The sequence below is a fragment of the Xenopus tropicalis genome, chromosome 4 (genome assembly GCF_000004195.4).
Source record: "Xenopus tropicalis strain Nigerian chromosome 4, UCB_Xtro_10.0, whole genome shotgun sequence".
Classification (NCBI taxonomy): Eukaryota; Metazoa; Chordata; class Amphibia; order Anura; family Pipidae; genus Xenopus; species Xenopus tropicalis.
Window position 1 is genome coordinate 8778037 of NC_030680.2, and position 25808 is coordinate 8803844.

The window sequence follows — 25808 nt, forward strand, 5'->3', positions numbered from 1 at the left end:
AAAGCCCTATTGGGTTTATTTCATGGTTAAATGATTCCCTTTTCTCTGTAATAATAAAACAGTACCTGTACTTGATCCCAACTAAGATATAATTACCCCTTATTGGGGGCAGAACAGCCGTATAGGGTTTATTTAATGGTTAAATGATTCCGTTTTCTCTGTAATAATAAAACAGTACCTGTACTTGATCCCAACTAAGATATAATTACCCCTTATTGGGGGCAGAACAGCCCTATTGGGTTTATTTAATGGTTAAATGATTCCCTTTTCTCTGTAATAATAAAACAGTACCTGTACTTGATCCCAACTAAGATATAATTACCCCTTATTGGGGCAGAACAGCCCTATTGGGTTTATTTCATGGTTAAATGATTCCCTTTTCTCTGTAATAATAAAACAGTACCTGTACTTGATCCCAACTAAGATATAATTACCCCTTATTGGGGGCAGAACAGCCCTATTGGGTTTATTTAATGGTTAAATGATTCCCTTTTCTCTGTAATAATAAAACAGTACCTGTACTTGATCCCAACTAAGATATAATTACCCCTTATTGGGAGCAGAACAGCCCTTTTGGGTTTATTCAATATTTAAATGATTTTTAGCAGACTTAAGATATGGATATCCAAATAACAGAAAGATCCCTAATCCGGATAACCCCAGGTCCTGAGCATTCTGGATAACAGGTCCCATACCTGTACAGATTTCCCACTCATCATTAGGTCCATGGATAAGCAGTAGGGCAGCATTTGATCAGATATTCCCCCTGGGGCTGTTCTCCCCCCTTCCTTAATGGGCAATGGAGAATTCCTATAGGAAACTCAAGTCTTGGGGAGCAAAGTTGGCACTGACCTCTTATCCCCTGAGGGAAGACATATTGGGGGGGCAGTCAGAATCTCTAATGTGGCAAATGGAACCAAGGCTGCCATGTTCCTATTATATAAGGCTTTCCTGTATAACCAGGATTCAGAGCATATATATATATGCCTATAGGTGCCCTCTATCCGTTGGCCAATGGATACTGGCATTTTTAGGTCTTGTAAGGGTTGAACCCCTATATTTTTCCCCCATGTCTATGGCCATTGTGTTGTAGTACAGGTAGATGAATATTTAAACACACAAACGTCACACACTACACACCTATACACCACCCACACCGCACATATAACACATATAACCCCCCCCTACATTGCACACACAGATGTAGACATACCTAGAACCCACAATGCTATCACCACTCCTTATAGATATACTCTATATACACACACCAACTCTATATACACACACCAACTCTATATACACACACCAACTCTATATACACACACCAACTCTATATACACACACCAACTCTATATACACACACCAACTCTATATACACACACCATCTCTATACACACACACCAACGCCTACTCATAGCTATAAGCAGCACAAGTTGTATTTGCCACTGTCTACAAGTGGAACACAATAGCCCATATGTTGCTTTACATTCAGTAGACAGATGATTAGGGTTGAGGAGGAGTGTATGGGAATCTGCATTCAATTGCTACACACACAGTGCGTTTGGCTCTGCTATTCCTTATTGAGATAGTCTACGTGCCCAGGGCTTGTGGTAGTGGCCAGCTGCACACACCATGTGTGGTACTCGGTACCGTATGTACATGAAGCTCAAGTTCAGCATTTTCAACTGACTGAGGAGATGATGGAAATGTAGGGCTGGTGGTGGAAGGAGAAGGGTGTTCTCCAATGCGTTGCTTAGCTACGTCACTTAAATGGTTAAATGCAAGAAGGGGGACCAAGGACTGAAGGGCCGGGGAGGGGTATGGTACTAAAAATGTTGAGAAGGCACTCACTGTGTCAGGATAATGGCAGCTTATCCAGATGAAGACCCCAAATGCTTAGACGTGCAGATTTGGAGATGGTGACAGCCAGGATACAATCCAAATGCAATTCGCCATCGGTCCCCCCCCCCCTCCCAACACACACACCAAAAAAAACCCTCCCCCCCTATTTTAGCCCAACAATCCGATTCAGCCCAATAGGTTCATTCAAACTGTGCCTCCAAGTTGAGGCTAATTTCACACCGATTTGCACAGGGAGGTGGAAGGCGCCGAGGAACCATCCAGAGAGAACGAGACACCTTCTCCCCTATCCAAACTTTTACTGACCATGGTGCTGAAGGGCGATGTTCGGTTCCACGGTGCAGCCTTCTCCTTCGCCAACCAGGAGACTGGGGATCCACTCATTCCTCACCATCCTGCTTTAAAAATCCAATCCATCCTTGGTCCATACCAAGCCACCAGTTTTCATGGTCTATCCCACAGCTTCTCCATGCACCATAACGTAGATCTTTTCCCCAACCCAGGAAGAAACTTTCCCTTTCTCCAAAGATCTGATTAGATTTCCAATCACAACCCAGTGCAGCTCTGCATGTTTTTTTTTTTATCTTTAACCCTTTCCTCGTAATGTATTTGTTGAATTAGATTTTTCCCCCCCACCCCACGTTATTTGAATTTCTTTGATCCAGAAATCCCAATGCTCAAACTCCAGTCTTGCTTTGCCACCCTTCTGCTCAGCCTCCTCTGCAATTTCATTATATCACTTTCAATGGGAGGGCTGTTGGAGAGATGCCGCTCGTAATAAATCCATCAGCCTCGTAGGATCACCTGGTGGAAACGGGGGGTTTCATTGCCTCCCTGCAGATGACTCAAACTCGTCCAATGAGCACGAGAAAGAAAAAAAAAAAACCAAAAAATTCCATCCAGGTGGGAATATACGTAGAAAAGTCCTTTCAGCTGATCAGTTACTCTCCTTGTTCATCCATATTCCAGATCTTAGGGTGCACTTGGGTTTCTCCAGCTCAAGCCCAGACCCCCAGGGTTTTTCCTTTATAAATAGATCTTCTCTTGTTCTCATTCCTATATTCCCCCGATCTCTCTCCGTTCTTGGGAGCCTCGCTCTTTCCCCATGGCTCTCCCTCTAGGAGACAACGGAGCTCTTTATGGACTTCCCACCAGCAGCAGATCCACACATGAAATGCCTGAAGTTCCCAGTTCCAGCAGAGAAAAGCACAATCCCTTCCGCTCACCGTGCATCCCTAGCAAACTGCGTGCAGATCTTCTGAGAACTCCTTAATGCAATTTTCAGCATTCACATCTAGTGAGCCTTGGCTCTCCCTCCTCCTCCTCCTCCTTCCAACCCCCCACCCCACCTCCTAATTCACTCACCCTTTTCCCTCGGCTTTTCCTTCTTCCATTTCTCTTCCCCACCCAATCCTACTTTTTCCTCCTTTTCCTCTGCTTGTGATGAATAAAATACAATTACCCAATTACCTCCCATCATCTTAGCACTGATTGGTCAATTGCATTAACACTTGATGTCTGTGGGAAAAACAGGGACATGAAGGCAATGAATGGGATGCTGCTGCCATCTACCTGACAAAGTGGGACACTAGAATGCGTTAGCCCCACTGTGCAGCTACGGCTGCCACTCATTATTTATTTATTTGCTAACTATCCCATCTATGGTTAAATAAACCAATAGTACAGGTATCGGACCCCTTATCCGGAAACCCATTATCCAGAAAGCTCCGAATTACGGAAAACTCCCATTGACTCCATTATAATCAAATAATTAGAATTTTTAAAATTGATTTTCTTTTTCTCTGTAATAATAAAACTGTACCTTGTATTTGATCCCAACTAAGATATAATTACCCCTTATTGGGGCAGAACAGCCCTATTGGGTTTATTTCATGGTTAAATGATTCCCTTTTCTCTGTAATAATAAAACTGTACCTTGTATTTGATCCCAACTAAGATATAATTACCCCTTATTGGGGCAGAACAGCCCTATTGGGTTTATTTCATGGTTAAATGATTCCCTTTTCTCTGTAATAATAAAACAGTACCTGTACTTGATCCCAACTAAGATATAATTACCCCTTATTGGGGCAGAACAGTCCTATTGGGTTTATTTAATGGTTAAATGATTCCCTTTTCTCTGTAATAATAAAACAGTACCTGTACTTGATCCCAACTAAGATATAATTACCCCTTATTGGGGCAGAACAGCCCTATTGGGTTTATTTAATGGTTAAATGATTCCCTTTTCTCTGTAATAATAAAACAGTACCTGTACTTGATCCCAACTAAGATATAATTACCCCTTATTGGGGGCAGAACAGCCCTATTGGGTTTATTTAATGGTTAAATGATTCCCTTTTCTCTGTAATAATAAAACAGTACCTGTACTTGATCCCAACTAAGATATAATTACCCCTTATTGGGGCAGAACAGCCCTATTGGGTTTATTTAATGGTTAAATGATTCCCTTTTCTCTGTAATAATAAAACAGTACCTGTACTTGATCCCAACTAAGATATAATTACCCCTTATTGGGGCAGAACAGCCCTATTGGGTTTATTTAATGGTTAAATGATTCCCTTTTCTCTGTAATAATAAAACAGTACCTGTACTTGATCCCAACTAAGATATAATTACCCCTTATTGGGGACCTAGGTTCGATTCCAATAGAGGCTACTTTCTACTTGGAGTTTGTATATTCTTCTGCATGGGTTTCCTCCAACACCCCAAATATACAGGCAGGTTCATTGGCTCCGGACAGAACTGACCCTACTGTATTAGATTGCAAGCTCCACTGAGGCAGGGGCTAATAATATTATAAATAACAAACAAGTAATTAGGAAAAAGGTGCTTCAAAAGCCAATGAGGAGATGATATTATTGACAGAAGTCAGAAACAACTCTAACATATTAATTAGCTAAGAGGTCCGCATTTCAATTAGTCGACAGTATCGTTAATGCCAATTATTTAATGATAAACACAAGATCTCAGGTTTTGGCACCGAGAAACCTTCCACCACTGTCAGTTCCAACTGTCAACAGCTTTTACTGTATTTTTGTTTTGCTGGATATTAATGGTGGGAAGCCCACTGTGTACAATCTTTCTACTCACCGCCAAATAACTAATTATCACCCTAGAAGGTACTTATGGATTCATATATTGACCATTGTGCTCAGAGACTTTTTTTTTTTTTTCCCCGTGTCACATTTATAACCATGAGGCGGCTATAAAATGCTTTGAGAGGCGCAACAGATTATTGATTTTCAGGCCCGCGGACAGCAGCAGAGTTATATTTCTGCACACGGGGGAGAAGGAATCTCTCCTTGGCTCTGGCCAATTATTTCACTTACAAATATAAGGCTGAAAACATCAGTTTGCCTTGTATTATTCGACTTAAGGGGAAACATAGTACTTTGGGTAAGGAGGGACTAGCTGTGTTATACAGCTTATAGTGTGCCCAGAGCATTCCTTCTCTGTATATTTGTATTTATACATATGGGTAGGGGGTGCCATAGTGTTTCCCTTAGACAGTACAGTATGGGGGTACAGCTTATAGTGTGCCCAGAGCATTCCTTCTCTGTATATTTGTATTTATACATATGGGTAGGGGGTGCCATAGTGTTTCCCTTAGACAGTACAGTATGGGGGTACAGCTTATAGTGTGCCCAGAGCATTCCTTCTCTGTATATTTGTATTTATACATATGGGTAGGAGGTGCCATAGTGTTTCCCTTAGACAGTACAGTATGGGGGTACAGCTTATAGTGTGCCCAGAGCATTCCTTCTCTGTATATTTGTATTTATACATATGGGTAGGGGGTGCCATAGTGTTTCCCTTAGACAGTACAGTATGGGGGTACAGCTTATAGTGTGCCCAGAGCATTCCTTCTCTGTATATTTGTATTTATACATATGGGTAGGAGGTGCCATAGTGTTTCCCTTAGACAGTACAGTATGGGGGTACAGCTTATTGTGTGCCCAGAACATTCCTTCTCTGTATATTTGTATTTATACATATGGGTAGGAGGTGCCATAGTGTTTCCCTTAGACAGTACAGTATGGGGGTATAGCTTATAGTGTGCCCAGAGCATTCCTTCTCTGTATATTTGTATTTATACATATGGGTAGGAGGTGCCATAGTGTTTCCCTTAGACAGTACAGTATGGGGGTACAGCTTATTGTGTGCCCAGAACATTCCCTCTCTGTATATTTGTATTTATACATATGGGTAGGGGGTGCCATAGTGTTTCCCTTAGACAGTACAGTATGGGGGTACAGCTTATTGTGTGCCCAGAACATTCCCTCTCTGTATATTTGTATTTATACATATGGGTAGGAGGTGCCATAGTTTTTCCCTTAGACAGTATGGGGGTACAGCTTATTGTGTGCCCAGAACATTCCTTCTCTGTATATTTGTATTTATACATATGGGTAGGGGGTGCCATAGTGTTTCCCTTAGACAGTACAGCATGGGGTACAGCTTATTGTTTGCCCAGAACATTCCTTCTCTGTATATTTGTATTTATACATATGGGTAGGAGGTGTCATAGTGTTTCCCTTATACAGTACAGTATGGGGGTACAGCTTATTGTGTGCCCAGAACATTCCTTCTAAGTATATTTGTATTTATACATATGGGTAGGGGGTGCCATAGTGTTTCCCTTAGACAGTACAGTATGGGGGTACAGTTTATTGTGTGCCCAGAACATTCCTTCTCTGTATATTTGTATTTATACATATGGGTAGGAGGTGCCATAGTGTTTCCCTTAGACAGTACAGTATGGGGGTACAGCTTATTGTGTGCCCAGAACATTCCTTCTCTGTATATTTGTATTTATACATATGGGTAGGAGGTGCCATAGTGTTTCCCTTAGACAGTACAGTATGGGGGTACAGCTTATCGTGTGCCCAGAACATTCCTTCTCTGTATATTTGTATTTATACATATGGGTAGGAGGTGCCATAGTGTTTCCCTTAGACAGTACAGTATGGGGGTACAGCTTATTGTGTGCCCAGAACATTCCTTCTCTGTATATTTGTATTTATACATATGGGTAGGAGGTGCCATAGTGTTTCCCTTAGACAGTACAGTATGGGGGTACAGCTTATTGTGTGCCCAGAATATTCCCTCTCTGTATATTTGTATTTATACATTTGGGTAGGGGGTGCCATAGTGTTTCCCTTAGACAGTACAGTATGGGGGTACAGCTTATTGTGTGCCCAGAACATTCCTTCTCTGTATATTTGTATTTATACATATGGGTAGAAGGTGCCATAGTGTTTCCCTTAGACAGTACAGTATGGGGGTACAGCTTATTGTGTGCCCAGAACATTCCTTCTCTGTATATTTGTATTTATACATATGGGTAGGAGATGCCATAGTGTTTCCCTTAGACAGTACAGTATGGGGGTACAGCTTATTGTGTGCCCAGAACATTCCTTCTCTGTATATTTGTATTTATACATATGGGTAGGAGATGCCATAGTGTTTCCCTTAGACAGTACAGTATGGGGGTACAGCTTATCGTGTGCCCAGAACATTCCTTCTCTGTATATTTGTATTTATACATATGGGAGGGAGGTGCCATAGTGTTTCCCTTAGACAGTACAGTATGGGGGTACAGCTTATTGTGTGCCCAGAACATTCCTTCTCTGTATATTTGTATTTATACATATGGGTAGGAGGTGCCATAGTGTTTCCCTTAGACAGTTCAGTATGGGGGTACAGCTTATTGTGTGCCCAGAACATTCCTTCTCTGTATATTTGTATTTATACATATGGGTAGGGGGTGCCATAGTGTTTCCCTTAGACAGTACAGTATGGGGGTACAGCTTATTGTGTGCCCAGAACATTCCTTCTCTGTATATTTGAGAAATATTGCAGAATTAATACTGACAGCAATCAAACAGAGCAAGCTCCGCCTACTGGAGAATGAGACATATTGCAGCTAATCAATCAGAGTGCTAATTTATTTACATGGGGGTGTTTAGTATTTAACGTATTTGTGACCCCCCCCCCCCCCCCCCCCCGAAACCTTTAACGTGATTCTAGCAACAAAAACTGCTGCAACCCAATGCAAAGACCCTGAGAGGAGGAAACGTGCAGCTTGTAGAACAAATACATTTGGGATTATCTCTTTCCTAGAAAACATTAGAATTCCATTAACATATGACATTGGGCAGTTTTCCAGCAAGTTGGCTTCAAATACTTTAGATTTTTTTGTTTTCTTCCTGCTGCTTCCGCCGCACTGAGAATATGTTCCCCAGATTTATTTACTCAGCTAGAAGCAACCTGCTCCTCTCCCCATCCCTCTGTTCCTTATGGGTCTGTATGTCAGGGTGAGAGATAGATAGATAGATAGATAGATAGATGATAGATAGATAGATAGATAGATAGATAGATGATAGATAGATAGATAGATAGATTGATAGATAGATAGACAGATAGATAGATAGATGATAGATAGATAGATAGATAGATAGATAGATGATAGATAGATAGATAGATAGATAGATAGATTGATAGATAGATAGACAGATAGATAGATAGATGATAGATAGATAGATAGATAGATAGATGATAGATAGATAGATAGATAGATGATAGATAGATGATAGATAGATAGATAGAGCGATAGATAGATAGATAGATAGATAGATAGATAAATAATAGATAAATGAATAAATAGATTGATTGATAGATAGATAGATATATAGATGGATAGATGATAGATAGATAGATAGATAAATAATAGATAAATGAATAAATAGATTGATAGATAGATAGATGGATAGATGATAGAAAGATAGATAGATAGATAGATAGATAGATGATAGATAGATAGATAGATAGATAGATGATAGATAGATAGATAGATAGATAGATGATAGATAGATGATAGATAGATAGATAGATAGAGTGATAGATAGATAGATAGATAGATAGATAGATAAATAATAGATAAATGAATAAATAGATTGATTGATAGATAGATAGATATATAGATGGATAGATGATAGATAGATAGATAGATAAATAATAGATAAATGAATAAATAGATTGATAGATAGATAGATGGATAGATGATAGAAAGATAGATAGATAGATAGATATAGATAGATAGATAGATAGATAGATAGATGGATAGATGATAGATAGATAGATAGATAATCGCTAGGTAGGTAGATAGATAGATAGATGATAGATAGATAGATAGATAGATAATAGATAGATGGATAGATAATAGCTAGATAGATAACAGATAGAGAGATAGATAGATAACAGATAGATAGATAGATAGATAGATAACATATAGATAGATATATAGATAGATAGATGATAGATAGAAAGATAGATAATTGATAGATAGATAATTGGTCCATTGATAGATCGACAATAGATAGATAATAGATAGATAGATAGATAATTGATAGATAGATAGATAGATAGATAGATAGATAATAGATAGTTAGATAGATAGATGATAGATATAGATAGATAGATAGATAGATAGATAGATAATTGATAGATAGATAGATAGATAGATAGATAGATAGATAGATAGATAGATGGATAGATAGATAGATAGATAGATAGATGATAGATAGATGACAGATAGATAGATAGATGATAGATAGATACTGTAGATAGATAGATAGACAGATAGATAGATAATTGATAGATAGATATATAGATAATAGATAGATAGATAGATAGATAGATAGATAGATGACAGATATAGATAGATAGATAGATAGATAGATAGATAGATAGATAGATAGATAGATGATAGATAGATAGATGATAGATAGATGATAGATAGATAGATAATTGATAGATAATTGGTCGATTGATAGATCGACAATAGATAGATAATAGATAGATAATTGATAGATAGATTTATAGATAATAGATAGATAGATGATAGATAGATAATAGATAGATAGATAGATGATAGATAGATATAGATAGATAGATAGATAGATAATTGATAGATAGATAGATAATAGATAGACAGACAGACAGATAATAAACACTGTGAAGATAGATAGATAGATAGATAGATAGATAGATAGATAGATAGATGATAGATAGATAGATAGATGCTAGATAGATAGATAGATAGATAGATGGATAGATAGATAGATAGATGATAGATAGAAAGATAGTTAGATAGATAATAGCTAGGTAGGTAGCTAGCTAGATAGATAGATAGATAGATAGATAGATAATAGATAAATGAATACATAGATTGATAGATAGATGATAGATAGATAGATAGATGATAGATGATGATAGATAGATAGATGATAGATATATATATATATAGATAGATAGATAGATAGATAGATAGATAGATGGATAGATAGATAGATAGATAATAGCTAGGTAGGTAGCTAGATAGATAGATAGATAATAGATAGATAGATAGAGCGATAGATAGATAGATAGATAGATAGATATATAGATGGATAGATGATAGATAGATAGATATATAAATAATAGATAAATGAATAAATAGATTGATAGATAGATAGATAGATAGATGGATAGATGATAGATAGATATAGATAGATAGATGGATAGATGATAGATAGATAGATAGATAGATAGATAGATAGATAATCGCTAGGTAGGTAGCTAGATAGATAGATAGATAGATGATAGATAGATAGATAGATGATAGATAGATGGATAGATAATAGCTAGATAGATAACAGATAGAGAGATAGATAGATAACAGATAGATAGATAGATAGATAGATAGATAGATAGATAACATATAGATAGATATATAGATAGATAGATGATAGATAGATAGATAGATAGATGATAGATAGAAAGATAGATAATTGATAGATAGATAATTGGTCAATTGATAGATCGACAATAGATAGATAATAGATAGATAGATAGATAGATAGATAGATAGATAATTGATAGATAGATAGATAGATAATAGATAGATAGATAGATAGATTGATGATAGATATAGATAGATAGATAGATAGATAGATAGATAGATGGATAGATAGATAGATAGATAGATGATAGATAGATGACAGATAGATAGATAGATAGATGATAGATAGATAGATAGATAGATAGATAATTGATAGATAGATAATTGGTCGATTGATAGATCGACAATAAATAGATAATAGATAGATAGATAATTGATAGATAGATATATAGATAATAGATAGATAGATAGATAGATAGATGATAGATATAGATAGATAGATGATAGATAGATAGATAGATAGATAGATGATAGATATATAGATAGATGATAGATAGATAGATAATTGATAGATAATTGGTCGATTGATAGATCGACAATAGATAGATAATAGATAGATAATTGATAGATTGATATATAGATAATAGATAGATAGATGATAGATATATATATAGATAATAGATAGATAGATGATAGATAGATAGATAGATAGATGATAGATATAGATAGATAGATAGATAGATAATTGATAGATAGATAATAGATAGACAGACAGACAGATAATAAACACTGTGAAGGCAGCTTACAGGGGGAAGGGCAGGGACTCTGAAACTTAAGCAGGGGGTGGGGCTAGAACACTCTGATGGCAGCTTACAGGGGGAATGTTAAAGAGTCTAGAGCTAAGCCAGTGATCCCCAATCAGTAGCTCGGGGGGCAACATGTTGCTCACAACCCCCCTTTGACGTTGTTCCCTGTGACCTCAAACTAGGTGCCCATTTTTCAATTTCTGGCTTGGGGGCAAGTTTTGGAAGCCCAGAGACACTGTTTTACCCCAAGCAGAGCCTCCTGCAGTCCCCATGGGGCTTCCAAATAGCCAATCCCAGCCCTTATTTGACATCCCCAAAGAACTTTTTCCATACTTAAGCAGTGGGCGGGACTCTAATTACTCTGATGGCATCATGTACACATATCCACATCGATGAGAAAGCTCAACTAGACCCATAGGCGCACTCGTATCCGCATCATCATGGCATCATAACGTTGGCTCTGGCATTTTAACCCTGCGTATTCCTCCCTGCCTGCCTGCTCAGGCAAAGCTCAGTCTAAATATAATCTTCCCTTCTCTTCCGCCTTCCCTCCATGGGCTTCTTTTGACGATGCACAAGAACCATCTACGGCCTTACTGCAATTACACCTCCCTAATCAACTCGCAGTTCTCTCCTGGGTAGGGGGAAACTTCCAGCAACACAAATCTATGCAGATGTCTTCACGTTTCCTTTCCCGTTTCCCTAACGAAGCCTGTGGAATATATAGAAATATCTCAGCAACTTTGCCCTTCAACTGCCCTTGCTTCAAGGGGAAGTAAAGCCTCGGCCGAGGGAGGTTCCGTGCATCGGCGGCTCTTCTGGTGCGGATTCCAACCCATTTATAACCACGGAGCGGAGGGAGCATTACTCCGGGGCGAGCCTTTCCATTACTAACAAATATATTTATTTCACGAATGAACAATTGCATTTCAGAATGATTTATCTGTCGCCGCCTCCCCGGCAAATAAATAATGCACATTTGTGAGGATTTAGAAAGAAAGAAACCCCCCCCCAAAAAAATAAAAAATAAAAATAAATCCTGGCAGTGTTCCTGTGTGGGCTTTTTTTTTTAATTACATATTTCACTACCCTTCATTATGGGGGAGAGGAGGCGAAATATGAATAATATATATTTTTAAAAAAGGAAAAAAAAGATGATTTGCCGTTCGCCGAGTTCAGCCGGGAAAGTGACTCACACAAACAGAAGGAAGCAAAAATAAATCTTCAGAAATGCGGTTTTTTGAGTAAAATAAAAAAAAAGAAAATGCCCTGTTTTTAAAGAGGGGACTTAAAGATCCCAGTGTTGGATATTCTGATGGGGGTTTACTAAAGATATTTAATTTCTGGGCTCCTCCTGCATTGGCCAATGTTGTAACACTAACTGGAAGTGATTTGCTACCAATCCAAACAGCCAATCAGATCTCTGCATTTGACTTTAGAAGCTGTTAGTAGGCTAATCAAAGATGACTGGTTGCTATGGGCAAATATTTATTAGTTATACTAGCTCCACTATTGTATAGTTCCAAGGGTCTCTACCACAAAGAAACGGTAATGGACATGAAAAGAATTTGATGAGCGAGTAGGTGGAGGGCGCTAGAGAGGAGATGAGAACGGTGAGTCCTTGAGGCAGGGGCTGTTAGAGTACGGGGTAGAGCAAGCAAAGTCTGAGAGTAGGACAGGACGGGATGGAGCAGGTGAAGTCTGAGAGTAGGACAGGACGGGATGGAGCAGGTGAAGTCTGAGAGTAGGACAGGACAGGATGGAGCAGGCGAAGTGTGAGAGTAGGACAGGATGGAGCAGGTGAAGTCTGAGAGTAGGACAGGATGGGATGGAGCAGGGGAAGTCTGAGAGTAGGACAGGATGGGATGGAGCGGGTGAAGTCTGAGAGTAGGACAGGACAGGATGGAGCGGGCGAAGTTTGAGAGTAGGACAGGACAGGATGGAGCAAGTGAAGTCTGAGAGTAGGACAGGACAGGATGGGGTGGGCGAAGTCTGAGAGTAGGACTGGCTGGACAGGATGGGGTGGGCGAAGTCTGAGAGTAGGACAGGACGGGATGGAGCAGGTGAAGTCTGGGAGTAGGACAGGACAGGATGGGGTGGGCGAAGTCTGAGAGTAGGACAGGACAGGATGGAGCAGGCGAAGTCTGAGAGTAGGACAGGACAGGATGGAGCGGGCGAAGTCTGAGAGTAGGACAGGACGGGATTGAGCAGGCGAAGTCTGAGAGTAGGACAGGACAGGATGGAGCAGGTGAAGTCTGAGAGTAGGACAGGACAGGATGGAGCAGGTGAAGTCTGAGAGTAGGACAGGATGGGATGGAGCAGGTGAAGTCTGAGAGTAGGACAGGACGAGATGGAGCAGGTGAAGTCTGAGAGTAGGACAGGACAGGATGGAGCAGGCGAAGTCTGAGAGTAGGACAGGACAGGATGGAGCGGGCGAAGTCTGAGAGTAGGACAGGACAGGATGGAGCAGGTGAAGTCTGAGAGTAGGACAGGACAGGACGGGATGGAGCAGGTGAAGTCTGAGAGTAGGACAGGACAGGATGGGGTGGGCGAAGTCTGAGAGTAGGACTGGCTGGACAGGATGGGGTGGGCGAAGTCTGAGAGTAGGACAGGACGGGATGGAGCAGGTGAAGTCTGAGAGTAGGACAGGACAGGATGGGGTGGGCGAAGTCTGAGAGTAGGACTGGCTGGACGGGATGGGGGGGGGTGAAGTCTGAGAATAGGACAGGATGGAACTGGTGAGGCAAGGAGCGAAGGCAAAGGCAGGAGCCAGAACAGGTAACAGAAGCTAGGCGCAAGCTACAGTGCTCAATGTTAGACGTATGTTCAGGCAAGGAGTGTGAGGAGGGCTGAGTTGAAATAAAGCAGAGTCAGTCCTGATTGGCTGACCCCCACCTGGGGTGATGTCACAAAGCCCAGAATACAGGTGAGTGGAATAATAAATGAGCAAGAAACTCTTGCCGGCTGCTCTACTGGCTCAATAGTTAGGGAGAGCAGGCAACAATCGGGAGGTCCTGAGATGGAACCCCAATTAACATAATTGGCTTTCAGCCTGAGTACATAATTCTTCACACTGAAGGGCCCCACAATCTAGAAACCTCTGTTTAAGGGTCTTCTAGAAACTAAGTACAGATGGGAACCTACTTAGAGATGAGTGAAACAATTAATCAAATTATTGGGTTATGATGCCATCAAAACTCTTTGATTGCATATAAAAAATAGCTAGATGCCCCCCAATGACCAGACAGCTAGGCCATTTGAAGACCACCATGGCACTGATGGTTACTTAATATGGTAGCCATTAACATACATAAGTTGCAACTTTTTTAGCCTTTAATCTTCAACCACTTAACTTTGAACTACATCAAGGTTTACGGACAATAAGCAAATCATCATTTGGGTTCTTAGATACTGGAGCTCATCAAAGAACGCTTTAGATGTTCTTCAGGATATACAGTGCTTTTAACATTCCTAAGTGGCTTCACCTTTTTTTTATAGTGAATTAAATCAAGGTCAACCATGGAATGGCTTTTTGCAATTATTTCATTAGGGTTCCAGTCAACTGATGTTCATCAAACGAGACTAGAGAAGATCTTGAAGATAGGTAAGGCAAATGTAATTTTTATTGGAAGACCCTATCAAAGACCATGCAAGAGCCTACCATAAAGTCAGATGATTATCATGATTTCTTATCTCATTCTATCCCGTACGAGATTCTGACCTGAAGATCACATGATACCAAACGCAAACCAATTTTAATGACCTTTCCAAGGTTATCTCTCAGAACAACTCTATAGAACCGATATTAAAGACCCTGGCACAGGCTAATCTCTTGGACACACATGTCAGTACATGTCATTTCCTATGCCCTCTAGGTGTTATAATCCAGTACATTTTTAACAAAGAACACCACTTGACCCTTCATAAGTCTAACCTAATTACTGTTTTATGGGGTCAACGTCCAAGGACTTCCAGCTCTCAGCTTCTGGGATGAACTCTGGATACATGTAGCTCCACAAGCATTACATCTGCAGCTAGCATATATATATATATATAAGTAGTAAGCTACACAAAATAATTCTATCATTGACCCTTTTCTGCAAAGAAGAGAACATTTCTTTACATGGAACTACAGTCCAATAGACCTGCTCCAAGCCAATATGGTCATTGCACTGGAGTAGGTCAGAAGCTTCAACTCTCATCTCAGGTGCCCATGGGCAAAAGTATCTCAGGCTCGTGTTTCAAAGGATCACCATGGTCTAGGTCTACCTAGTCTGTATAGGGGCCTCAATATTTATATTAAACAAAGCTATATAACTAAAAACAATCCAGCTTTTGTTTAACTAGAGTTCTGAGCATCCCTTTGACAGCTCAAGGCTCCCAGGGTTGCTGGAACCTGCAGTGTAACTAGATTTGCAGTTTTATACCACCTCATTGTATGTTAACAGCCTTCCCCATAGCTGGGATACCAAATACCTTCTTAACCCCCTCCTCCTCCATGCTCTAGGCATGTACAGCAGCCCTATGTCAGCTAAACTTACCCTTTACCTTTTTTAGAGCTGGTTTAAGCAATGGTTAAGCAATAAGCTGGAGGTACGATGGCTTCGTAGCCTATTACCGTACAGCATTAATATTAAACACGAGCAACAAATCACCACAGCTGTTATTTTTCTGGCAAAAACCGGCCGCGCTAATGGATGCCATTAAGCTCCTACTTTGTCAAATACGGCATTTTCCATTTAAATCCCATTCCAGAATTCACACCTCATACATTTATACGGCGCGCTATGAAAAATGGTAATGCCACATTTATCCCAATTTAGTGCTATGACAATGCGACAAGTGTGTGAGATAACGATCGTGATTTTAAATTAGTAATGTTTTTTTTATGGAGTGTACAAGGTACTCGGCGATTTTACTGAGGCAATAAGTTTGGGTTGTTTTATTGAATATGGTTGTTGAAAGGACACAATGAGGTGGTGGGTAATGCCTGCAAGTGAGGATAGTGCTGCTTCTGTTTAAAGAGATTTCCTAATGTTATTAAGACCAGAATGAGTGATGGGGGCGAAATGCTTCACCAGGCATGGATTCACGGCGAATTTCCGCGTTTCGCCATTGGGATATTTTTTCGTGAAACAGATGAAAAAATTTGCTGTAGGGGAAATTCGCAGCGCGTCCAAAAATTGTCAAGGGCAACAAAACAATAGCCACGGATGACAAAACAATAGCCGCGGGCGACAAAACAATAGCCACGCAACAAAACAATAGCCGCGGGCGTCAAAAGAATAGCCGCGGGCGACAAAAGAATAGCCGCGGGCGACAAAAGAATAGCTGGGCGACAAAACAATAGCCGCGGGCGACAAAACAATAGCCACGCGACAAAACAATAGCCGCAGGCGACAAAAGAATAGTCGCGGCCGACAAAATAATAGTCGTGGCCGACAAAACAATAGCCACGCGACAAAACAATAGCCGCGGGCGACAAAAGAATAGTCGCGGCCGACAAAATAATAGTCGCGGCCAACAAAACAATAGCCGCGGGCAACAAAACAATAGCTGGGCGACAAAAGAATAGCCGTGGGCGACAAAAGAATAGTCGCAGGGTGACAATTTTTTTGACGCGCAACAATTTCACCATTTCGCTAATTTTTCGTCGTTTCACGAATCTTTTGAATGATTCGCAAATTTTTTGGTGAAGCGAAATGGGACAGATTCGCTCATCACTAACCAGAACTCTATGGGTCACTAAAGGTGGCCATATACAGGCAGATTTAAGCTGCCAATTCGGGTCCTTCAGACCACTTCAGCAGCTTATCTGTCCTTGTTTGGGCAACCCTGACGGGTCTACCCGGCCAATATCTGACCTATTATTGGGTAGATCTCGTTTGGACAGGTTTGATTTTCCGTTGGATTGATGGCACCTATGCCCGCCACTGTAATTGAATTAGCCTGATATGGCCCACCTTTAGGTGGGCATATCAGGAGAAGATCTGCTCATTTTGCCACCTCCCTAGATGAGTGAATCTTACTGTGTATGGCCACCTTAAGTCTAGTGTTGCTCTATGAGAGAAAACTTCTGTGAATGCAGATTCCCCCATAAGCCCCATGACTTGGATGGATTCTGTTGTCAAGACTTGGTTACTACTACCCTGGCCTTGAGGGCACAGCCACCTGTTTGGTTGTTTGTTTTTCTGTGCTGTGGAGTGCTATCTCTTTTCTCCCCACCCTTTTCTCTCCCATAATATTTCCATGACTTTGTCATCTTCAAGGGTACAACTGTACTGTTTTTGTACTGGGTTCTGACTCTTAAAAGTGCAGAACCCGTGAAGTTTCCTAATATTGTTAAGACCTGAACTCTATGGGTAACTAAAGGCGGCCATACATAGGCAGATTAAAGCTGCCAATTCGGGTCCTTCAGACCAATTCAGCAGCTTATCTGGCCATGTATGGGCAGCCCCGATGGGCCTACCTGACCAATATCCAACCTAATATTGGGTAGATCTCGTTTGGACAGGTTTGATTTTCCGTTGGATTGATGGCACCTATGCCCTCCATTGAAATTGAATTAGCCTGATTTGGCCCACCTTTAGGTGGGCATATCAGGAGAAGATCTGCTCATGTTGCCACCTCCCTAGATGAGTGAATCTTACTGTGTATGGCCACCTTAAGTCTAGTGTTGCTCTGTGAGAGAAAACTTCTGTGAATGCAGATTCCCCCATAAGCCCCCTGACTTGGATGGATTCTGTTGTCAAGACTTGGTTACTACTACCCTGGCCTTGAGGGCACAGCCACCTCTTTGGTTGTTTGTTTTTCTGTGCTGTGGAGTGCTATCTCCATTCACCCCACCCTTTTCTCTCCCATAATATTTCCATGACTTTGTCATCTCCAACAACTCTTTACTGTTTTTGTACTGGGTTCTGACTCTTAAAAGTACAGAATCCATGAAGTTTGTGTCAAATAAACTATGTCTTACACCTCAAGTGGTCTCTGGTAACTGGATTTCTCAGGCAGTTCTGGTGGAGAATGCAGGCAGACTCAAGATCGCAGATTGATACCTGGGCAAGAATAACACAGATGCAGCCACTCAAGGCAAATGAATTAATTCCTTGACTGTCTTCCTCTCTCCCTTGGTCCATGTCAAGGACCAGATAAACTGTGAAGAAGCAGCCTGACCCAGGAGGCCACTTCAGGTATCTATATTTTAATCTAACCAAGTGTCTGGTAACTGCAAAGACTGCAATGTCTACACTTTCTGAATTTCAACAGCCAATGAAGAGAAGACATTCACTGATAACCAGGTAACAAGTCAGTTTCACCAGGACAATATACACTGTAGGGAGTGGCTGCTCCAATAGTTGTCCACCTTTCTTCAGCCATAGGAGTAAATGGAAAATATATTTTTCAGCTATGTTGCAGGGTTTACCAACCCAGAGGTACAGCAGCCACCTGGCACTGTAGATCTGGGAAGTGAACTTGCCCCTCATAGATCAAAAACTTTTTGATCTTGACCAACCCTCTTTGAGCTAATGGTTCTACTCAATGTGCAACCTGAAAATAACAGACACAAAGATGTACCTGCCTGATGCTACTTACAGTGACTTGCCCTAGCCACACATCGATGGAGCATACGGGTGGACCATTCATGGATATTCTTGCATGACATCAAAGTAGAAGAACCTTCTGCTCAAGCAAGATATTGCATCTCTGAACTCTGTCCACCATTCCTTACACTGCATTTTCTATAGTTACTGCAATACATGAACGAAAAATATTCAATCTTTGATGTATATATAATCTCAATACGTTTGGGAGCATCTTACAGCGTGAAGAAAACCTAATGACTGAACCAAATATATTATCTTTCTCGTCAGACATTGTATAAATAAATGTGTGCTACAGCCAATTTATAGTTAGGTACCATATGTTCATTCAGATAAGTATGGAAAGGTGAGGAATAGCGTACCAAATGCTTCACATATTAATATGTGCTATACCCTCCTGCACTGAGGCGGCCTAATGAGGGAGAAATTGGTTTCTGTAGGTGGCCCGTGACTCAACACTAGGTGGCTTCGGTGACATGTGACAAAACTGACCACCCCCTCCTTATTAAAACACAGCATGTTGTGGCTCACACAAAGTCCTCTATAGCATTTCTGTTGATTTCTAGCTATTCCCCAGGTTGACACTTCATTATAACCTCATTATATAGATACCCTCCTCTGTCCTCGGTGTGAAAAAAAATAATAAAAGAACATACGACTTCTCTCATAACAAGAGTGGATTGAATCATTCAAAGTGCTGTTTTTTTTCAGGGCAAGTTAAGATGTTGATAAAGGATGAGGATAGAGTTGTTCACCTTCGAGGTAACCTTTAGTAGGATGTAGAGAGTGATATTATATAACAGTGATCCCCAACCAGTGGCTCAAAAGCAACATGTTGCTTCCCAACCCCTTGGATGTTGCTCCCCATACACTTGGATGTTGCTCCCCATACACTTGGATGTTGTTCCCCAACCCCTTGGATGTTGCACCCCAACCCCTTGGATGTTGCACCCCAACCCCTTGGATGTTGCTCCCCATACCCTTGGATGTTGCTCCCCAACCCCTTGGATGTTGCTCCCCAACCCCTTGGATGTTGCTCCCCATACCTTCCCCCTTGGATGTTGCTCCCCAACCCCTTGGATGTTGCTCCCCATACCCTTGGATGTTGCTCCCCAACCCCTTGGATGTTGCTCCCCATACCCTTGGATGTTGCTCCCCAACCCCTTGGATGTTGCTCCCCATACCCTTGGATGTTGCTCCCCAACCCCTTGGATGTTGCTCCCCAACCCCTTGGATGTTGCTCCCCATACCCTTGGATGTTGCTCCCCAACCCCTTGGATGTTGCTCCCCATTCCCTTGGATGTTGCACCCCAACCCCTTGGATGTTGCACCCCAACCCTTTGGATGTTGCTCCCCAACCCCTTGGATGTTGCTCCCCAACCCCTTGGATGTTGCTCCCCAACCCCTTGTATGTTGCTCCCAAACCCCTTGGATGTTGCTCCCCAACCCCTTGGATGTTGCCCCCCATACCCTTGGATGTTGCACCCCAACCCCTTGGATGTTGCTCCCCAACCCCTTGAAAGTTGCTCCCCATACCCTTGGATGTTGCACCCCAACCCTTTGGATGTTGCACCCCAACCCTTTGGATGTTGCTCCCAAACCCCTTGGATGTTGCTCCACAACCCCTTGGATGTTGCTCCCCAACCCCTTGGATGTTGCTCCCCACACCCTTGGATGTTGCACCCAACCCCTTGGATGTTGCTCCCCAACCCCTTGGATGTTGCTCCCAGTGGCCATAAAGTAGGTGCTCATTTTTGAATTTCTGGTTAGGAGGCAAGTTTTGGTTGCATAAAAACCAAGTATAATGCCAAACAGAGCCTTCTGTAGGCTTCCAGTCCACATAGGGGCTATTAAGTAGCCAGTTATAGCTGTTATTCCTACCCCCAGGAACCTGTTTCATGCTTGTGTTGCTCCCCAACAGTTTTTCCATTTAAATGTGGATCACGGGTATGAAAGGTTGGGGATCCCTGTTCTATAACATGAGCCTAATCCTTAAGCCTGAACCAACCCAGCTCCATGACACTTGAGCTTTTATAAATCCATAGATCCAATTCATTTACTGTAAGTAGTCTAGGTTCCATTTTCATGGATGTTACCAGCAAGGGATCAGAGACAGGCATCAAGAGTATACATAGGCCACAGAAGACCACACAATGAGTTCAAACTCCATCTTGTCTACTGCTATCTACATGTCAAAGCAATTGATGTTCTCTACCTGTAGGGGTCCAGTTTCCCAGGGAGTTCCTAATCTCTGAAGGCACATCAGTCCCTGTAAAAGAAGAGAAAGAAAATAACTATTAAGACATATACCATTGCATACTGCATTGTCCCGTTTGGGGCATAATAATAATTGCGATACAATTTCATCCACTAGTAATGAATCAAGTAGTTACCAGGGAGGATATGCAGTTCAGAAATGTTAAGAGGTTTGTGCTTTGGGGCAGAAGTAGATTTATGAAGGATAGGCTGATCAGTAGAAGTAGCAAATTATTGACTTGCTCTTTAGTTTTGTATATAGGTGGGAAAACATTGAGTACCAACCTGTCAAGATGTCATTAGACTATCTCCCTAATGAGTCAAAAGACTCATTAGGGAATGTTGCAATGTACAATAAAGACCTGTTCCCTACAGCAATCTTCCCAAAGGCAGATGCACATTTACAGTCTAATAGCACTGGGCAGTTAGTGGACCAAGCAGGGATTGAACCTATAAAGCTCTGAACAACCTGATAACCCAACAGCATGGGCCATTTTGGCTCATTGTTCAGTTTTGCTCAAAAGACTTGGTTGCAATAGTATTAGAGGTTGATGGCTTATCAATCACTTTGGGGACAATGATGGACTATGGATTAAGGCGGCCATACACGAGGTTGCCAAGCGAGTGGATCGTCTTCCAATATCCCCTATGGGTGGGCCAAACGATCGAATTATGACAGTGGTAATGGGCGCAGTCGGTTTGGGGACCACATCAACGAGCCAATGCGGCCCCCAAACCAACTGTGCCCATTACCATGACACAAAGATGCGGTCCCTGATCCGACTAAATTTTTTAACCAGGCCAGATATCGGTCGGGCATGCCCCTCGTTGCTGCCCCTACACGGGCCGATAAGCTGCCGAATCGGTCTAAGGGACCCATATCGGCAGCTACAATCGGCCTGTGTATGGGGACCTTTAGTGATGAGCGAAATTTTTTTACCAGCTTTCAAACGCCCATAGACTCCAGTGGGCCCAAAAAAAGTTGCATGTTTAAAAAAAAAAACTCTGTATGGAAAAAGTGGATGTAAAAAATGCCGTTCCGCGAATTTTTCAACGGAGCAAAATGGGACAGATTCACTCATCCCTACTATGGACCACATTGTATTAAAAAAACTTGTCCAACTTCAATGATCCCCTATGACAAATATTCTGGGCTCCAACCCCAAGTCATGATCTGTAACATGACAAGAGTAACATGTGCTAATTAGGATTTGGATTTGGTTCGGCCATGACCATGGATTTGGGCGAATTTGAACCCTGCCGAAAAAGGCCGAATCCTGGCCGAATACCGAACCAAATCCTGGATTCGTGCATCCCTACTAATAATGTAGTACAGGTATGGGATCCATTATCCAGTAATCTATTATCCAGAAAAAGTTCTGAATTAAGGGATGGCCATCTCACATAGTCCATTAGATAGATAGATAGATAGATAGATAGATAGATAGATAGATAGATAGATAGATAGATAGATGATAGATAGAGAGATAGATAGATGATAGATAGATAGATAGATAGATAGATAGATAGATGATAGATAGAGAGATAGATAGATGATAGATAGATAGATAGATAGATAGATAGATAGAGAGATAGATGATAGATAGATAGATGATAGATAGATAGATAGATAGATAGATAGATAGATAGATAGATAGATGATAGATAGATGGATAGATAGATAGATAGATAGATAGATAGATAGATAGATAGATAGATAGATGATAGATAGATAGATGATAGATAGATAGATAGATAGATAATAGATAGATAGATAGATACAGTAGATGATAGATAGATAGATAGATAGATAGATAGATAGATGATAGATAGATAGATAGATAGATAGATAGATAGATAGATAGATAGCTGATAGATAGATAGATAGATGATAGATAGTTAGATAGATGATAGATAGATGGATAGATAGATATATAGATAGATAGTCCATTATAAGTAGTGATGAGCGTTTTTTTTTTGCGAGGCATGGATTTGCAGCGAATTTCCCATTTCACCACTGGCAAATTGTTTTGAGAAACTTCCGTGAAAATTCGTTGCGCAGAATTTTTTTTTTGTCACACGTCAAATTGCCCATGGGCACATCAAAAAAATGGCACAGTCGTGTCAAATTGGGTGAGGTCACGTAAAAAAAAGGGTGAGGTTGCGTCCAAAAAGCGCGGGCGACAAAAAAAATAGCGCGACAAATGCATTTTGCTAATTTTTCACCATTTCACGAATTTTCTTGCCGTTTCGCTAATTTTATGGCGAAGCGAAACGGGACAGATTCGCTCATCCCTAATTATAAGCAAATAAATCTAATTTTTAAAAAAGATTTTCTTTTTCCCCCGTAATAATGTAACAGTTCCCTAAGCTGTTATTAATCATTATTGGAGGCAAAAAAAATCCTATTGGGTTTAAATGATATTTTAGTAGACGTAAGGTATGGAGATCCACATGATGGAAGGATCCCTTATCCATAAAACCCGAAGTCCCAAGCTGGATAACAGGTCCACGTGGAAGAACCTGATCTTTCCAGGTCCTTCCATGGCCCTCTATCCCAAAGACCCCACCACCCCCACCCCATAACCATGGGGTGTCCTCTCCCTGCTGTTCTTCCACCGCTTCCTAATAAACTCTACAAGGGCTTTTGCTATACTTCAATGGGAAATCCAATTTCTTTATTTAAAGGCAGATAATGTCTTTAGGGCAAAAAAAAGCTTCTTTCTAATCCGTCCCATGCTGTGGAAGACAACGACGGAAAGGATTGAAATGAAGAGTAAAGAGCCGTGTACGTACCCAGCACACAGCTAATCTGCAACCTCATTCATACACATTCCAAGAACCCCCCACACAAAAAAATCAGCAAGGAGAAGTCGGAAATAGAAGCAGTTTAATTAAACCGGTGACCGCGGCTTTGGGCATCACTTCTATTTTGATGTCATGGAACAGCTGGAAGAAGCTCAAGATCCTACGGATTCCTATGCAGCTCAAAAAGTAAAATATTCGCTGACCAGGAGAGATAAAAACGTTGGTTTATTTATCGACTTGGGTGGGGGGAAGTTGGCATGAAATGCAGTCGACCTTATTTAATTGAGCCATAAGTTAATATTCCCAGGAGAATGCAAAATGCTCTTTGGTTTGGCTGAGAGGAAGACTGGAGGTTCAAGGCAAGGGTTGCAGCCGAGAAACTACATGGGATAATAAGACAGAGCAAATTACAAGCTTTTATGTCAATCACGCATTGCTGGAGAAATAATGTTGCATGGGCAGAAGGTCAAACAGTTTGCCTTGTTCATCACTGGAACAAGCTGAAGAGAATCCTCGGAGCCGGCTGTGTGTATAACCCAAGCAAATGAAATAGGCTGGATATAATAAAAGAAGATGAGGAAATGGAAGAGTGGAACGTGGGAGAATAATGCAGCCTGGTGGAAGAGGGAATGTGGGGTTTGCTTCTCTTTTGATGGATTTGGAGCAGAGGACTAAGCTTGGTTGGTCTTAAACTAGAAGTTCTAGAACTACAAGGACTGAACACATTATTTGTTTATCCCTTTCTCTTCTCTTCTCTTCTCTGCTTCTGATTCTTCTAACAAAGTTGCAGAAGTCAGTTCTTCTTCAGGTCTGTAAGGGGTGGAACTAGACTAGAGTCACATGCCTAAGGAGCAATGGTTGGGGAGGGGGGGCAATAGGACCTTAAGCACATACCCCTGCTGCCTTCTATAGACTTGTGCAACCAGAAGAAGACAAATAGGTGATTGGTGTTGGCAGTATTGTGGGAAAGGTGGCAAGTGGGGCTGATGGCTAGCGGCTTGACTGGGCACCATTTTAGCCCAGCTTTGGGGGGTCTGTTGATCAGTTGGCATTTGTGATGTTGTTTTGGGAGTCAAAACCAAGAATGGAGAGACTAAAACAGCCAGAAAAAATGAAATAGCACTTTTACAAAATGTATATTGGAGTGATGCTGAGAACAGTTTAGTCAAATGTAAAAAGACTTGGAGAGCAACACAAGCATCATAAAAATGAATGGAGGAGCCAAATAAGGGCTGTGATTGGCTATTAGGTGCCTCTATGCACACTATCAGCTTACAGGGGGCTTTATTTGGTAGGAAATCTTGTTTTTCTTCAACCAAAACTTACCCCCAAGTCAAGAATTCAAACTGGAATCAAACCCAGGGCCCCAGAAACACAGAGCAACCATGCTGCCCCAATGGAATTATCAATGAATTCACATTAAATTCACATGGGCCAATGTTCTTTAGGTGCAAGTCTGTTATTGCAACTCAACGTGGGGTTCCCCTCGGCCAACAGATGAATTTGCACCTACCTTGAATGGTACCTTGAAATAACTGTGTCTATTTTTGTGACACTGCTCACGGAACTCCCCGGGGATTGTATCCTGTATATTTTACGATAGTGGTTCGTTGTCCAGAAATAAGCATCAGTGGAACAGCCACCCTGCTACTTTAATCCCTAAAAGGAACACTCGTCCCAAACCGCACCCCAAATGACTTCAGTCTGTCCCCTCTTCTAAAGTTTTGGACT

The 25808-nt window shown here is 41.2% G+C and overlaps 1 protein-coding gene across 2 annotated transcripts in view; it reads right to left on the minus strand.

Moving 5' to 3' along the window:
• The window catches only part of lrrc4c (leucine rich repeat containing 4C), a 651007-nt gene that overhangs the window by 117579 nt on the left and 507620 nt on the right, over positions 1 to 25808 (minus strand). Inside the window, exon 4 of one of the 2 annotated variants that reach the window (XM_031900422.1) lies at positions 21229 to 21282. The gene's annotated coding sequence lies outside the window, so the exon portion shown is untranslated. Of the gene's footprint in view, positions 1 to 2166; positions 3282 to 21228; positions 21283 to 25808 lie in introns of those variants that run through there. The other variant, XM_002938940.5, reaches the window with a different exon arrangement.